A 14815-nucleotide genomic window follows, 5' to 3' on the forward strand; every position below is an offset into this window, starting at 1 on the left:
TGAGTATTTTGTTACCCCTCTTTTTTTTAAAGATTTATTTATTTATTTTATGTACACAAGTACACTGTAGCTGTACATATGGTTGTGAGCCTTCATGTGGTTGTTGGAAATTATATTTTAGGACCTCTGCTCACTCTGGTCAGCCCCGCTCGCTCAGTCTCTGACTGCTCCGGCCCAAAGATTTATTTATTATTATAAATAAGTACACTGTAGCTGTCTTCAGACATACCACAAGAGGGTGTCAGATCTCATTAAGGGTGGTTATAAGCTACCATGTGGTTGCTGGGATTTGAACTCTGGACCTTTGGAAGAGCAGTCAGTGCTCTTACCCGCTGAGCCATCTCACCAGCCCTGTTCCTTCTTCTAAGAAGTACTGAAGCATCCATACCTTGGTCTTCCTTTTTCTTGAGCTTCATATGAACTGTGAATTATATCTTGGGTATTCTGAACTTTTGAGCTAATATCCACTTATCAGTGAGTGCATACCATGTATGTTCTTTTGTGACTGGGCTACCTCACTTAGGATGATATTTTCAAGTTCCATCTATTTGCCTGTAAATTTCATGAAGTCATTGTTTTTAATTCCTGAGTAGCACCCCATTGTGTAAGTATACCACATTTTCTATATACATTCCTCTGTTGAGGGACATCTGGGTTCTTTCAGCTTCTGACTATTATAAATAAGGCTGCTATGAACATAGTGGAGCATGTATTCTTGTTACATGTTAGAGCATCTTCTGGATATATGCCCAGGAGTGGTATTGCTGGGTCCTCTGGTAGAACTATGGCTAATTTCCTGAGGAACCGCCAAATTGATTTTCAGAGTGCTTGTACCAGCTTGCAATTTCACCAGCAATGGAGGAGTGTTCCTCCTTCTCCACATCCTCACCAGCATTTGCTGTCACCTGGGTTTTTCATCTTAGCCATTCTGACTGATGTGAGGTGAAATCTCAGGGTTGTTTTGATTTGCATTTCCCTGATGACTAAGAATGTTGAACATTTCTTTAGGTGTTTCTTGTCAAAATGAGTTTCCTCAGTTGAGAATTCTTTGTTTAGCTCTGTACCCCATTTTTAATAGGGTTATTTGGCTCTCGGAGTCTAACTTCTTCAGTTCTTTTTATATATTGGATATTAGCCCTCTATCTGATGTACGATTGGTTAAGATCTTTTTGCAATTTGTCAGTTGCTGTTTTGTCCTCTTGACAGTATCCTTTGTCTTACAGAAGCTTTACAATTTTATGAGGTTTCATTTGTTGATTCTTGATCTTAGAGCATAAGCCATTGGTGTTCTGTTCAGTTATCTACAATATATATAGCACAGTAGCCTTCCCTATGTGCAGTATGAGAAAGTGACTTAGGACACCTGCCTCTTCTGAACACCTATACCTTCCAAAAAAAAAAAAAAAGTGGCTTTTGACGCCGGAAGTTAAGGATCAGATTCAGCTCTAGTCCATATCTCATTTTCATCAGACTGAGGGGAATTTAGGAAACTGGTACTTCCTTTCCCTAGCAGTCCTTGGATCTAGATTATAGTTTCCCAGGACATGCAAATCCCGTGTCAGATGTTTCCCCCAGGGACCCCATCTCCACTGAAAGCTCCCCTCTCCTCAGAAGTTTGAGATTTGCTTCCACAAACCGTCTTCTAAGCATCTAAACTGGACCCTCCCCATTCCCCCCCATCCCAGGCAGTCTATGTTCCCCTTTCTTCCCATTCACTTTACATGATGGAGGACTACTCAGTGACTAAAAGCAATGACTTCATGAAATTTACATATAGCCTTTAAAAATATAGATGCTGCATACAAGAGAAAGGACACATCGGAATGTCTTATTCCAATTAATATAATTATTTCCAGTTTCATCCATTTTCCTGAAAATACATAGTTTGTCTTCGTAATAGTATAAAATTCCACATTTTTACATGCCTCATTTTATCCACTCATCTGTCGGTGAGCATCTTGGCTGATTCTTTATCTTGGCTGTTGTGAGTCGTGCTATATAGTACATGTAAATGTACAAGTATGTCTGTGGTATGCTTGGAGTCCTCGGGTGTATATTCCAGAATGATATATCTAGGTCATGTGGAAGTTCTATTTCTAGTTCTTTTTCTTCTTTGAGCGATGGCATCTCTCTTTGAATCCTATCTCTGTTTATTTATACCATAAAACTTTTTTCCTGTCCTCCATCTCAGACCAATATTTGTGTGTGTGTGTGTGTGTGTGGTCAGAGCATTATGTTCCTCAATAGTAAGTGTATAGGAAATTGAACAATACTTATTTGACTCTATGAATCAAAAGAAAAAAATACTAGAAAAGGAGTTATTTGTGTGCAAAACCCGACAACAGTTGTTTTCTCCGAAGAGCATGGTAATGTGAACCAACAGAATGAAAGAGCATCGGAGACTTTCTGAACACCAGGGTCACAGCAGAGATCAGGAGGAGCAAAGGACTTGGAGGACTTCTGGGAGCGTCTAAGCCTGTTTTAATCTTCGGAGCCTATGTGGGATGCCAAGCCTTAAGAGATGCATCTCAGTTTGGCTCCTGACCATGCGGAGCGCTTTACTGGGTTTCGCTCTGTAACTCCGCCCCACACCTCAGGAGGAAACAGGTACAAACTCCGAGCAGGGTTCTCACTTTAGAGGCAGTTCTGGGAAGCGGCAGAACCCACGGTCTCGCGCAGGCGCACTAAACTCCCCCAGTGCGGGGGCGGGGCCCAGCTCGGACCTGGGCGAGCCCTCGCGGCGGGGAGGAGGGAGGGAGATTCATTTATCACCTTTCCTGTGGGGACCCCGCCCTCTGGTTCCCGTGGGGAAAGCCTCGCGAGATCGCTTACAGCAGGCCCGGGCGGTGCCATCTTTGTGTCTGGCGAGCGAAGGCGCCCGACGGAAGCCCTGAAGCCGGCAGCTCTTTGGCCCAACCTCTCCCAGAGACCGGATCCAGGAAATACGAGGCGGGCTTCAGTGGGAGGGACGCCGCGAGGGAGGAGGAGGAGGCAAGGGGGCGGCGGCAGCGGCGGCGGCGGCTCACACCGGATCTGCCCTCGGCACGGCGCGCAGTCAAGGGGGTTCGGCCGGGGAAGCCGTGCCCGCCCGGACCCCCCGTGGGAGCCTGCGGACGGACCGAGGGCCGGGCGGAGGAGCCCGGAGCGGCCGCGGGGGCTCGGTGAGTGGTGGCGGGGAGGCCCGGCACCTGCCCGAGGCTAGGACTTCGGAGGTGCCCTGGGGTCGTCCTAGTGACCCCGCGACCACGACGTTGGGCGTGGGCGAGACTGCGGGTGTCGGCGGGGCTCGTCCCGGCCTCTGGCTCTCAGCCGGCCCGGGTAAGTACCTGGCTGCGGGAGGTTTGCGCAGGGCCTGTCGTGGCGGCTGCGCCCGCCAGGACGCCCCGAACGCCCCGAGGCCGAGGGGAGAGGGAGTGGCTGCGGGTTGGGGGTGGAGGGGCTTGATCGCTATCAGCCCTCGCGGGAGAGGCGAGGATGCCTTTCCTCCTGGGCTCCTGGACATCCTGCAGAACGCACCTCTATGGACAGGTTTGAAGTCCGGGTTAAGGCGTTCGAGGGATTAGGACTCGCAGAACTAAGGCTGATTCTTTTAAAGGTGTTGGGACCTGTGCGCAAGGTTAGTAGTGGTAGAAATGATTGTCGTGGAAGTGGTTTGCAAATAATTGTTGGCAGGTGTTGAGGAAAGCTAAGATACTGTCGTCTTTTAAAGATGACACTGAACAGCCGCCCTCTGAGGTCCAACAACAGATTAGAGTTGGTCCTAGTTGGAGGTTTATAGTTTACTACCGCGTATCTGCTTATAAAGTGGATTAAGTAGGATAGGAGGAGGGAAGATGTAGGCAAGGTGAAGGAGAAAGTAAGCTGCACAGTAAAGAACCAAAAGTTCAGATTCAAGACACGTTGAAGTATAAAAAACTGCCTGTTCTGAAGCATAACATTTAGAATTTGGTTGTTGCTGGGGAAATTGCCTGTTAGTGGTGCAAGGCAGGGCTCTTTGGTTGTGGGCTTCAGTAACCTTTGTCAATTTTTATCATTTATAATGTATTTAGGAGTTTGTAAACGGAAAGGAAGGAGCAGTGTAAAAGAACAACTTGATGAACCCGGCTTGCTCTGTACTTTGTTAGTGGGTGGGGGTCGGGGGCTTACTTTTTGCTTTATGAGTGATTTATAGGACTATAAAAGAACACACTTAGAAAGGACGCATGGTTGAGAAGTTTTTGGATTTTTTTAAATGGAGATTTAACTATAATATTCAATTACAAAGTACACTATCTTCTATGGTAACTTTTCTCAATGAACACTGGAAGTCAGCAAGCACGTCTTCAATTCTACATATACGTAATTTGTAATCAGTGGGTTATGTAATTTTTACAAACGTACAGTCCCCCTCCCCTTTCTCCTAGAACTTGTTTAATCAAGACAAAGTTGGCTTTAGGGAAGGTAGATAATAAATATATGATTCCTGACGTTACATCTGACAAGGCATAATGAATGTCCAGTCGCCCTGACTTTTCTTCTGTTATGTGACATATTCTTTAATTGCAGGCAACCCTGTGCAGTTTGTGTTGGAGCAAAGTGAGCTGAGTATCTGCAGTCACTGGACTTGGTAGGCAGTATGCATTTTAATTGAATCCTAAGTGTTTCTCGATGTTAGAGACAATGTCTATTGCACAGATAACAGCATAAAACTTCAGTATTCTTCTGTAGCTTGCTTACATAGCTGAGGTTATATAGTGCGTAAACTGCAAAGCTAGAACTCAGATTCTTGTATATCTAAGTTTAGAGCATGTGTTCTTTCTAGATACGCTGTATGTGTTTATGTGCTGGCATCAATTTATTGAAAGTGGAAATTTTTTATTGTAAAGAAACCATTCAATTCTGTTGAAGGTTTTCGTGTGTCTTAAAAGATAATCTCAAGTATTTTTTTTTTATTTTGGATGTGTCCATTTTTTAGACGGAGGTATGGTTTGAGCTAATGTGTAAAGATTCTAAATAGTTAGCAGTGACCTATACCTGAAATTCATGGTTTTGGTAACTTCACCTTAGTGTACCCAAGATACTTCAAAGAATAAATGTTTTGTTTACTCTGATCTTGAATTATATTTATAATTGTACTACTAAAGTAAATAGCAAGTGTTCACAGGGGCCTTGGGTTGTGATAGTGTCCACAGGTCCTTCTTAGACCTCAGAACAGTACTTGTTAGGCAATTTTGCTGTTCTTCTTTACATTTAGTCCCAAAGTTTTAGAGTTAGATTGCATTTTGCAAAATATACGGCCAATATTAGGGCAAGCAGCAGCATCTCTTATGGGCCTAGGGGTGGACAGATTTTAGATCTTCCAGAGCAGCGAGTTTCCGAGCCTTTAGTGAAGTCACAGGGACACTTTGCAGAGGTGTTAGGTTGGGAAAGGCATGGCTTTTGGCTCCCACTGCTCTCTGCTGTTGGGTCTCTTGACGTGCTGTTGAGCTCGTCCTCGTCCTAGCTCTTATCTCTGTTGAAGAGACAGGCCCCACATCTGGGTAGAGTTCAGCTGGAAGAAAAGCTAGAGCAGTAGGGGGTGGGGTGGGGAGGAAGATGACACCTAAGTGGTGTTCATCCTCCAGCAGGTCATTCGGCCAGAGTTAATTATGTGGTTAATTATCTTTGGCTGGAAATTCTAGAAATGTTTTGCAGTTTGGGATCTTTTTTTTTTTTTTTTTCTAAAGATGTAAATTGTTTTAGAAGTCTTCCTGGAATGGCCCTGTCTCACAGACATGGAGAAAAGATTTCTGAGTTTCTCAGTCTGGGTATGTGTTCTATGGAGTATGGGGCTGGTTTAAATAACACCTTGTAATCTTGACGGACAATCTTTGGGTTGAAGGAGCAAGTTTTTAATTATAGTTGTACTCCCAAGAAAGAGTTAAATATACTTTACTTGGGAAGGTAATTACTCCTGGTATTTGGCCTATTAGAGTGGAAAATATTGACAAATGAGAAAACCTACCTAGAAGTAAACAGAAAGCCTTTCTGACATATTTTATATCATCACTATATAAAAAAGCACACCGGGAAAGTGTATGTATGTAGAAGCTTATTTTCATTCCTTTGGCATAACCCTATATTAATATTATAATCATGAATATTTGTCTAAAACTGAAATAGATGTAATGAAATACTTGGAACTATCCAACTGAATCCTAAATATTGAACAACATTTTTATAATTTAGTTAATTGAAAGCTCTATTTGCTTACTATCCTATCCAACAGTCCACAATCTCACTTTTCTTCTTGCTTAAAGTCTCTCAGCTTGTATTCCTTCCTTTCTTGATGCTATCCTGTCATCACCTGGATCTTTCCTTTAATTCTCAGTTAACCCTGGGGTCTTTTGCAAGTTGTATGAAAAGTGAAGAGGCCTACAAAGCCTTTAAGCCCATCCCCTGGTCTGAATTCTTTTGCCCTAGCAAGTCAAGAGGAATGCAGTTAAGACCCTATAACCCACCAGATTGTGTCTTTAAAAGGAGAATGAGAATAACAGATTGAGGGAGGCAGTGTCCAGACTCTTGCTATGGTTTCCTGTCTCCCTTCTCCTGAAGAGTCAAGAAGCTAAGTTTGTAGAAGCCAGTGTGCTGCAGAAGTGGGCGTTGTTCCCTCCTTCTCTTCACCACCCACCTTACTCTCAGACGGTCCACTCCTTCCTTTAAGCAGTCATCCTCAATTTCTGTCCTTCTCCTAACTAGGTTTAGCCTTCATCCTCTTTGATCTCTCCCCTACCCCCAGCTCTGACTTTTGTCCTTTTTCATGCCCTTTCTCCTGCTCTGCTTTGATCAGAATTTAAGTAAGCTCAGACTGTTTTCTTAGTGAGGGAAGATTTCCTTCTACTTGCAGAACTTAATAGGGCAGTGATAGTTGGTGTGCTACTGAGTTGCAATGCTAAATGTGTTTTCCCATAGAACCATTGCTCACAGAACTTGGTGTTTTGTATACTTCTGTTACCTTCTGGATGTTTAGGCTTTCATGGATTGGTTTAGAAATGCAGCACATTTATTATTGTTTCCTGGGAAGCCTATGCCAATATATGATTTTAAAAATACTGCAAGTGGAAATTTCTGGTTTCTTTGGAGACTCAGTTGTGTCATATGATGTTTTCATGGAAATTCTACCTTTCCTTTCCACTACCTCTGGTGGGTGGTAGGCTAGAAGGGAGGCTAAAACATTTAAGTACCATTATTAAAAATAGGTTTTGAAAAATATAAGCCTATACAGCTGTACATATGAATTCAAAGTGCTCTCAGCTGTATGCATAAGACTTGTACAAGTTCAAGACAGAACAAAGCCCAGTGTAAAGATGGGAGTTGGGCACAAAAAGTATTGGCAGTTGTTTTAGCTTTTTAGAGAGGCAGAGTTCGTTTTCTCTAACAATTAATGGACCCTGATAAGTTAACCACACTCCAGTGGAAGGCAGAATTTAATAGGGCAGTGATATCCAGGAGTATTTGGGAAGCACAAATGGGTTTTGATAGGATTTTCTTTTAAAGGACATGAAGTTGGGAAGGGTAGGGAATCTGGGAAGAGATGGTAGAGGGAAAGTGAATATGATCAAAACATATTATTTTAAAAATCTCAGAACACTAGTTAAATATTAAAAGTGCCTTGTGTTCCAGAAATTGTTGGAGGTTGCTTGCTTTTTGTGAGAATAGTAGATAGCCCGTCTGTGACTATCCAACGTCAGTGTAGTTATGCTGATGGGATGGCTCTTCTAGGAAATAAGCTGATAAAAGGTTTTTTTAAAGTGTCTAGTCTTTGAAAATGTTTATTTTATACATATGGGTGTTTTGCCAGCATGTATATCTGTGCACCACCTGCCCAAGTTGACCAGAAGACATTAGATCTCCTGGGACCGAAGTTACAGAAAGTTATCAGATGCCATGTGGAACTGGGAATTGGACTTTGGTCCCCTGAAAGAGTAGCCTATGCTCTTAACCACTGATTTGGTCTTTTAGGATGTCAGTGAAAGTTTTCTGAATTAGGGTACACATTTTGAAATAAAAAGCATCTTTGTTCCATCTCAAGTTAATGTTTGTCATTAAAGCATATCTTATGGTGGTGTTAAAACAACCAAGTTCCAGTTTGTCATGGAAATGCTATCTTGCTTGCACTATTTCTTGTTGATGTTTTGAAACTTTTCAAAGGCCCTGGCCATCTTGGTGTTATTTACTCATTTTTACTTACTGATAAATGAGGATGGTGTTTGTTACCTGAAAGTTTTAATATAAAGGTTTATTAGGCTGCTGTGATATATGCTGTAAATGGTTGTGGTAATGAGATGATTCAGTGAGAGATTTCAAAGTGAGAAAAGCAAAGCCAAACTTACTGTGCACTTGTTTGCCATAAGTGTATTGAACCTTAGCTTGCTGGAAGGAAATAATCCAGTAAAAGTCAAGATGAGGCTGCAAGGGTTGCTCCAGGCCGTTCTTGTGTGAAAACTGAATTTCACCTTACACCCTCTGTTCATTTTAAGTTTACCAAATTCTCTAAATTATATACAGAATGTGATGGCTGAAAAACATCTCTGTGGGCAAAATTCTCAAACAACTAGATCTTTTGACACACACTAGCTCTGTGTTTTGGGGCAAATTGCTTAATCTCTGACCTGTTTCCTCAGTTTTGAAATGAGGATAATGTGGTATTTACCTCACGAGGATTAAATGGGCCAGAGGATATATTATATTTAAAGCATGGCTAGCAATAGTCAATGCACAAAAGAATTGTTTTTGTTACTAACATTGTCATTGTTGTTAATACTTGATCTTCCTTTCTATTGTGATAGGAGTAGCTATAAAAGATGCCTTTACTTACTTGATAGTAACCCTTGAAGCTAAAGCTTATGAAGGGGGCCCAGGCTAGATGTATAACTGCTAGATCTACTCACAACTAGTCATAGTTCAGGAAACCCATAGAATATTAAGATTTTTTTCCTATAGCCCCAACTCTATTATGTCTAGTATAAAGACTGCCTATATGAGCAAAATAGGATTGAGTAACTGTAGTTTCTTTATTAAAAATTAATGATATTGGCATCTGTAAAGCTAGAGTCTGTAGAAAGGGAGCCTCAATTTCTATAAGGTCTATAAATACATTTTTTAAAAAACTTGAAGTGCACTCCACTTTCCCACAGGAAAAAAAAAAACTTACATGGTGTTCTGCTTCTCAGGCCAGTTCAGCATATCTGAAATTGAATATTGATAGTACTGTTAAAAACTAACTTTCTCTATGACAATGTATCAGCAAAAACATGCATGCAGAACATCAGGTACTAAAAGATTATGAATGTAACTTTGTAGAAAACACAGTGGGCTCCTCCCTCTGTGCATGAAGAGCCTTGAGGAAGAGCTTTCTTTTCTGGTGGAGGATGAGAATAGGGTAATGATGAGAGCCATTTTTTTTTCTGGCTTGTATTTCAAAAGACTATACTGCCTAATAAAGTGACTATGACTACCAACTGTGTATCCAGAGTGCCTGCCTTCACATCTCTGTTCCACTATTGAAATGGTACTCTCCTTACAAGGTTTGTGGAAGGATTACGTGTATTGGTAATGGATGAAATACATAAAACCGTATCTTGCTGGTTTGTAAGAAATGTTGTATATTCATCTTTGTTAAGCTTTACTATTTTAGAACGTCTAGAATACCCTGCTCTACTTAGTTGTCTACTGCCTTTCTCTGGTGTACCTTCAATAGGATTCTTCTTTCCCACGTAAGAGTAGTTTTCTTGTCTTCTTTCCACAGAGGAGTGGGTTTAGATTTCTCATTTTTATTTCCATTCAGATTGAGGTGAGTTTTTATTTGTTTGGGCCTTTTGGGTTTGATGGTATAATGTTAGAAAAGTAGCTAGCATTTAAAGACTCCTTCCTGGGGGCTTGCTGTTAGAGCTCCACCTTCCTGCCATCTCACTGCCCTGCCCGTGGCTGGTTTATAAAGGGCCAGATCACCTCAGATGTACCTCAGCACCCATCTACAGCACAGTAGCACTGCATATATCCGTTTCCTTCCTTATCTAGTAGCCAGAGATCTCACAGCAATATTTTTAACTGTTTTAGGATACACAGTTAAAGGGATGGATCTCCCTATTGCAAACAAACAAAAAATTCTCTTTGAGTCCCAGGCCAGCCTAGACTACAGGGAGCTTCTATTTAACAAACAAACAAAAATAACAGTATGGACCAGAGAGATGGCTCAGTAGGGAAAGCCTTTGCTGTGCCAGTGTGAGGGAGGACCTGACTTCCAATTTCAAACCCACATAAAGCTGGGTATCAAACTAGCAAGATAAACTCAGTGGGTAAAAGCTCTTGCTATGCAAGCCCGACCATCTGAGTTTGATACTCTGGACCCATGTAAAGGTGGAAGGAAAAACCAAACTATACAAAGTGGGTTTTGATACTTCCAAGCATGCTGTGGCATGCACATACACTCCCCATAGTAAACAAACCAATAAATAAATGCTTTACAATCTTTTAAAAGTCTGGTTTATAGTCTCCCCTCCCCTCCATTAGGTGATTGAGGAAACTTGCTTGTGCTCAGTTGAGGTATACATTTCTCAGGTTTTAGTAGCTTTTACAAAACCATTTATTTATTTATTTATTTATTCCTTCATTCATTTATTGCTTTGGAACAACTTTAGACTTAAATTTACAGAAATAAATTACCCACATACTCTTCTCCCAATCCTGTCATACTTGTAAAAACTAAGACTGTATTACCCAAGTTGCAAAGTTTAATTTTTATTATTTCCCCCCCACTACAACCCTTTTTCTGTTCCAAGATGGCATGTTGCATTTAGTCATGAAATAGGCTACTTTTTTTTAACATGTATTTGTGTGTGTGTGTGTGTGTGTGTGTGTGTATGACACATAATGGCATTTGTGTGGGGATCAGAGGACATGTGGAACTCCATACTCTCCTTCGATATATGAGTCTCCAGGTTTGAATACAGATCATTAGGTGTGGTAGAAGTGCTCTTTTTTTTTTTTGCTTTTTGTTTTTTTTTTTAACTTCACTGGACCATTTCACTGGGACCATTTTTAATTTTTTGCATTTATATCATTGGTATCTCCATTTTATTAGAAAAATATTGCCATAAAAGCATTCTGTGATTTATTCTTCAGTTTCATGCAGGTTCTGAAAGGCCAGGTGTTTCCTCTATGGTTGGCAAACCAGAGATTTATCTTAGCACTGAACTTTATGCTCTGAGATAAAAGGTAAGAGTCGTGTGAGAGTGAGGAGAGCCTTGTTGGATTTGTAGTTGCGACTAAGCACTTTTATAATTTAAAACTATCTCCACAAGATTACATGGGCAATTTGTATTGTTGGTATTTGATCATTTTAGCTTCAGAGTGACACAACATTCTTTTAAAATTTTAAGTATGCTTATTTGTTGACATAGATATAAATTGGGATGAACTGGAAATTTAACTTTTAAGGGAATTATGATTTAGTAAGAAACTAGTATAATCATTTAAGGTCAGCAAGGTAACACATTTGATTGATTGTTTATATAAGCTTTTAGAAAACCCTAGGTTTCAATCAATGATTGATTTAGTTTTAAATTAAACATTTCTTTAGGGATTCCATATGTGGAGATTCCACTATTCTGAATTTTCATAAATGCTTTAAATTTGCCGTCAAAAGTCATCATGGTGTAAACAGAGTTATCTAGTAGGCTGCACATCACAGACTTTACAAAGTCTTATCTTTCCTGCCACAGAAATAACTTTCAGCTGTAAGTTATGGATGGCAAAGAAAATAGTTTTGGGTTGGTTGGGTGGAAATGTTTCAAATAAATATGGTGCATATTGAGAGACACTCCCAGTAAACCCTCTTTTATGTAGAAATGAACTTAGAAAATTGGGAAGGATGGCTATAAGTCAGTAAGTAATTCCAGGTGTTTTATACTTACTCATATCTTTTCATGACCTTGGACAAATCATCTACCTTCATAGGAGCTTTGTTTCTTTATTTGTAACATTAAGGGATGGTTGTTTCTCTTAGTGCTGAGATTATAGGAGGAATGAGAGGTGTTTCCTTGAAATATGAGCATTTAATCACTTTCTTACTTCGGAGACAGGCTCTTACTTACTCCGTTCGTACCTCTGGCTGTCTTGAACTTAGGTCGGTCCACTTCCCCCTGCTTCCCAGTGCTGGCATTGTAGATGAGTAACAGCATGCCCGGCTCAACACAGTCCTAACACATCTTTACAACTTGATTATGCAAATCTCAGGGAGAGGCTCAATAAATATAGCTAAATGTTATAATTCGAGGTTTGTGCTTTCATAACTTTCGTGTACAATTCCTTCAAAAAGTGTCATATACACCTTGTCCCTTGTCACTTGCTCATATGTAGTTATTATGTGCTGGAAATAAGCTCTTGCTGGTTACAAGTACATTCTGCCACTGTGTGATATGTTCTTCCATTTTTCACGAGTCTCTTCAGAAATAAAAGTTTCTCATTTTTAATATAGTTATTTTTTCTCACAGATTTCAATTTAAACCATTTTCCTACCCCATGATTTTAAAGATTATCCGCTCACATCTGGAAGCTTTGTGGCTTTGGTGATCACACGAATATCCAGTGATTACCTAAAATTGATTGTTTTCTGTCCTTTTCTCCATATGGATAGGCAGCTGTCCCTGCACATAAGTTTCCATACTAGTGAGAAGAATTAAATATGTATATGCACCAAGGTTTTGTTTCTGTGTTCTCTGTTCCCTTTGTATCACCTTGTTCTGACAGCACACTGTGTTGTTTGTTAGAGCTTCATTCTACGTCTCCGTATTCAGTAGAACAAGTTCTTCCACCTTGTCCTCAAAACATCTTGGCTGTTCTCAGCCCTTCACACATTCATATGAATTTTAGTATCATGTTACATAGACAGACATGCATATGCATACAGTCTGTCAATGCTTTGATTATGATTGAGGATTCTAAACATTTGGTGGAGAAGTGACATCTTTGTTTTTAACTTCGTTAACATTGAACATTACTCTATTTTTTTCTCTGTGGTATTTATAATCTCTAGAAACTTTTATTCTTATGTATTTGGTATTTTCATGTTACTGTATGTAAGTGCTTATAGACTTTATTTTGTTTACATTTTTATGCTGACCTTATATATGATCATTGAGTTAAACTTTTATTACCCTTAGTACTTATCTTTGGAATTATTTACTAGGTAGTTAGTCATCTTATCAGCCAATAAAGAAAATTTTATTTCTTCCTTTCAAAATGTTATATATAGTTTTTGTGTTACTGCATGGACTAATTCTCTAATACTGACTAGAAGTAGTATTCGTGGGAACCGGTTTTGTTCCATTTGTCAAAGAAAAGTATTTACCATTTCTGTACTAATTAAGATATTTGTGTTTAATTTTTTCCTAGCTTTTTTTTTGAGAATAATGAAGCTTTGGTTTATTCTTAGGATCTCACCAGGTGTTCTTCCTGGCAAAATAACCATATCATTATGTTCTTCAAATCAAATGTATTGATTACTAGTCAGTAAATCCCAACCCAGCCCGGTCAACAAAACAGTTTTCTTTTACATTACGTGGGAATTTCAGAACTTTGTTCATGAGTAAGATTGTCTTGAATTACACGTTTTGGTTTTTTTTTTTTTTTTGTATTCTTGTCAAATTTTAAGAGTTTTATATGCTGGGCCGTGGTGGTGCACACCTTTAATCCCAGCACTTGGGAGGCAGAGGCAGGCGGATTTCTGAGTGTTCAAGGCCAGCCTGGTCTACAGAGTGAGTTCCAGGACAGCCAGGGCTACACAGAGAAACCCTGTCTCGAAAAACCAAAAAAAAAAAAAAGTTTTATAATAGGGTTTTTGGTGTATGTACATGCTAACATTCAGTAGAGAAGCTATTTAGATACAGGGTTTTCTTTGTGGGAAACTTCAGTCACAAAACCTGGGAACCTGACTTGGTAGAATGTTTTGAGTAATAAACATTAAGCCCTCCATTCAATCACTAGCCGAATATAAACGTGAATGGTACTTCATGCCTGGAATCCCTCACATAGGAAGTGGAGTCAGGAACTGTCTAGAGGTCAGGGTCATTCTGACTATATAATGAGTGCCAAGTCACTGAGGGCTACATGTCACAATCCTGTTTGAAACAAAAGAAAGAGTGAATGAATGAAAATTAGAAAATATATTGTTTTAGTATGTATTCTTCAGGCTCGTTTCTTTCCACTGTTTTGGCAGATTATTTTGATAAGCTTTTCAACTTCATTTAAAAATCATTTAAAATATTATTATATGAGGTAAACACTCATACATCTCTTAAAAAGCAAGCATTTTTACAAATTAAATACAATGCCAGTCTGTTTTAAATACCATGTGCATGCCTGGTACCCATGCAGGCCAGAAGAGGATGTTGAGTCCCCTGGAACTGGAGTTACAGATATGCCAAGTGAATGTTGGATATCGAAACAGTGACCCCTGCAAGAACAACAAGTGCTCTTTAAACACTGAGCCAGCTCTCCAGCCCTTTGCATTATATTTAGAACCTCATTGGGCACTCCTACAATCCTTTCTCCTCCTCTGCCATAGGTTTCCCTAAGTTCTGCCTAATGTTCCTATCAGTTGCTGGATGAAGCCTTCCTGGTGACAGTTATGCTCCTGTCTACCAGTATAGCAGAATATCATTAGGTATCATTTCATTGACTTTTTTTTTCTGGTTGTCTTTGGTTCTATCCTAGGTGTCTGGGTCCTGGCCCTCCAGACCAGGGGTGGGCTCCCTCTAGTGGCTTGGGTCTCAAGTTGGACTAGTTATCAGTTGGC

General features: G+C 40.1%; 1 protein-coding gene across 9 annotated transcripts in view; it reads left to right on the forward strand.

The window, feature by feature from the left end:
• The first annotated feature begins 2849 nt into the window (after nt 1–2849).
• The window catches only part of Tab3 (TGF-beta activated kinase 1/MAP3K7 binding protein 3), a 60616-nt gene continuing 48650 nt past the window's right edge, over nt 2850–14815 (forward strand). For 2 of the 9 annotated variants that reach the window (XM_030251477.1, XM_006528239.3), the window contains exons 1-2: nt 3326–3616; nt 4546–4606. The gene's annotated coding sequence lies outside the window, so the exon portion shown is untranslated. The other 7 variants (XR_003953021.1, XM_030251476.1, XM_006528238.4 and 4 more) reach the window with 7 other exon arrangements.

The sequence above is a fragment of the Mus musculus genome, chromosome X (assembly GCF_000001635.26).
Source record: "Mus musculus strain C57BL/6J chromosome X, GRCm38.p6 C57BL/6J".
NCBI classification, from domain to species: domain Eukaryota; kingdom Metazoa; phylum Chordata; class Mammalia; order Rodentia; family Muridae; genus Mus; species Mus musculus.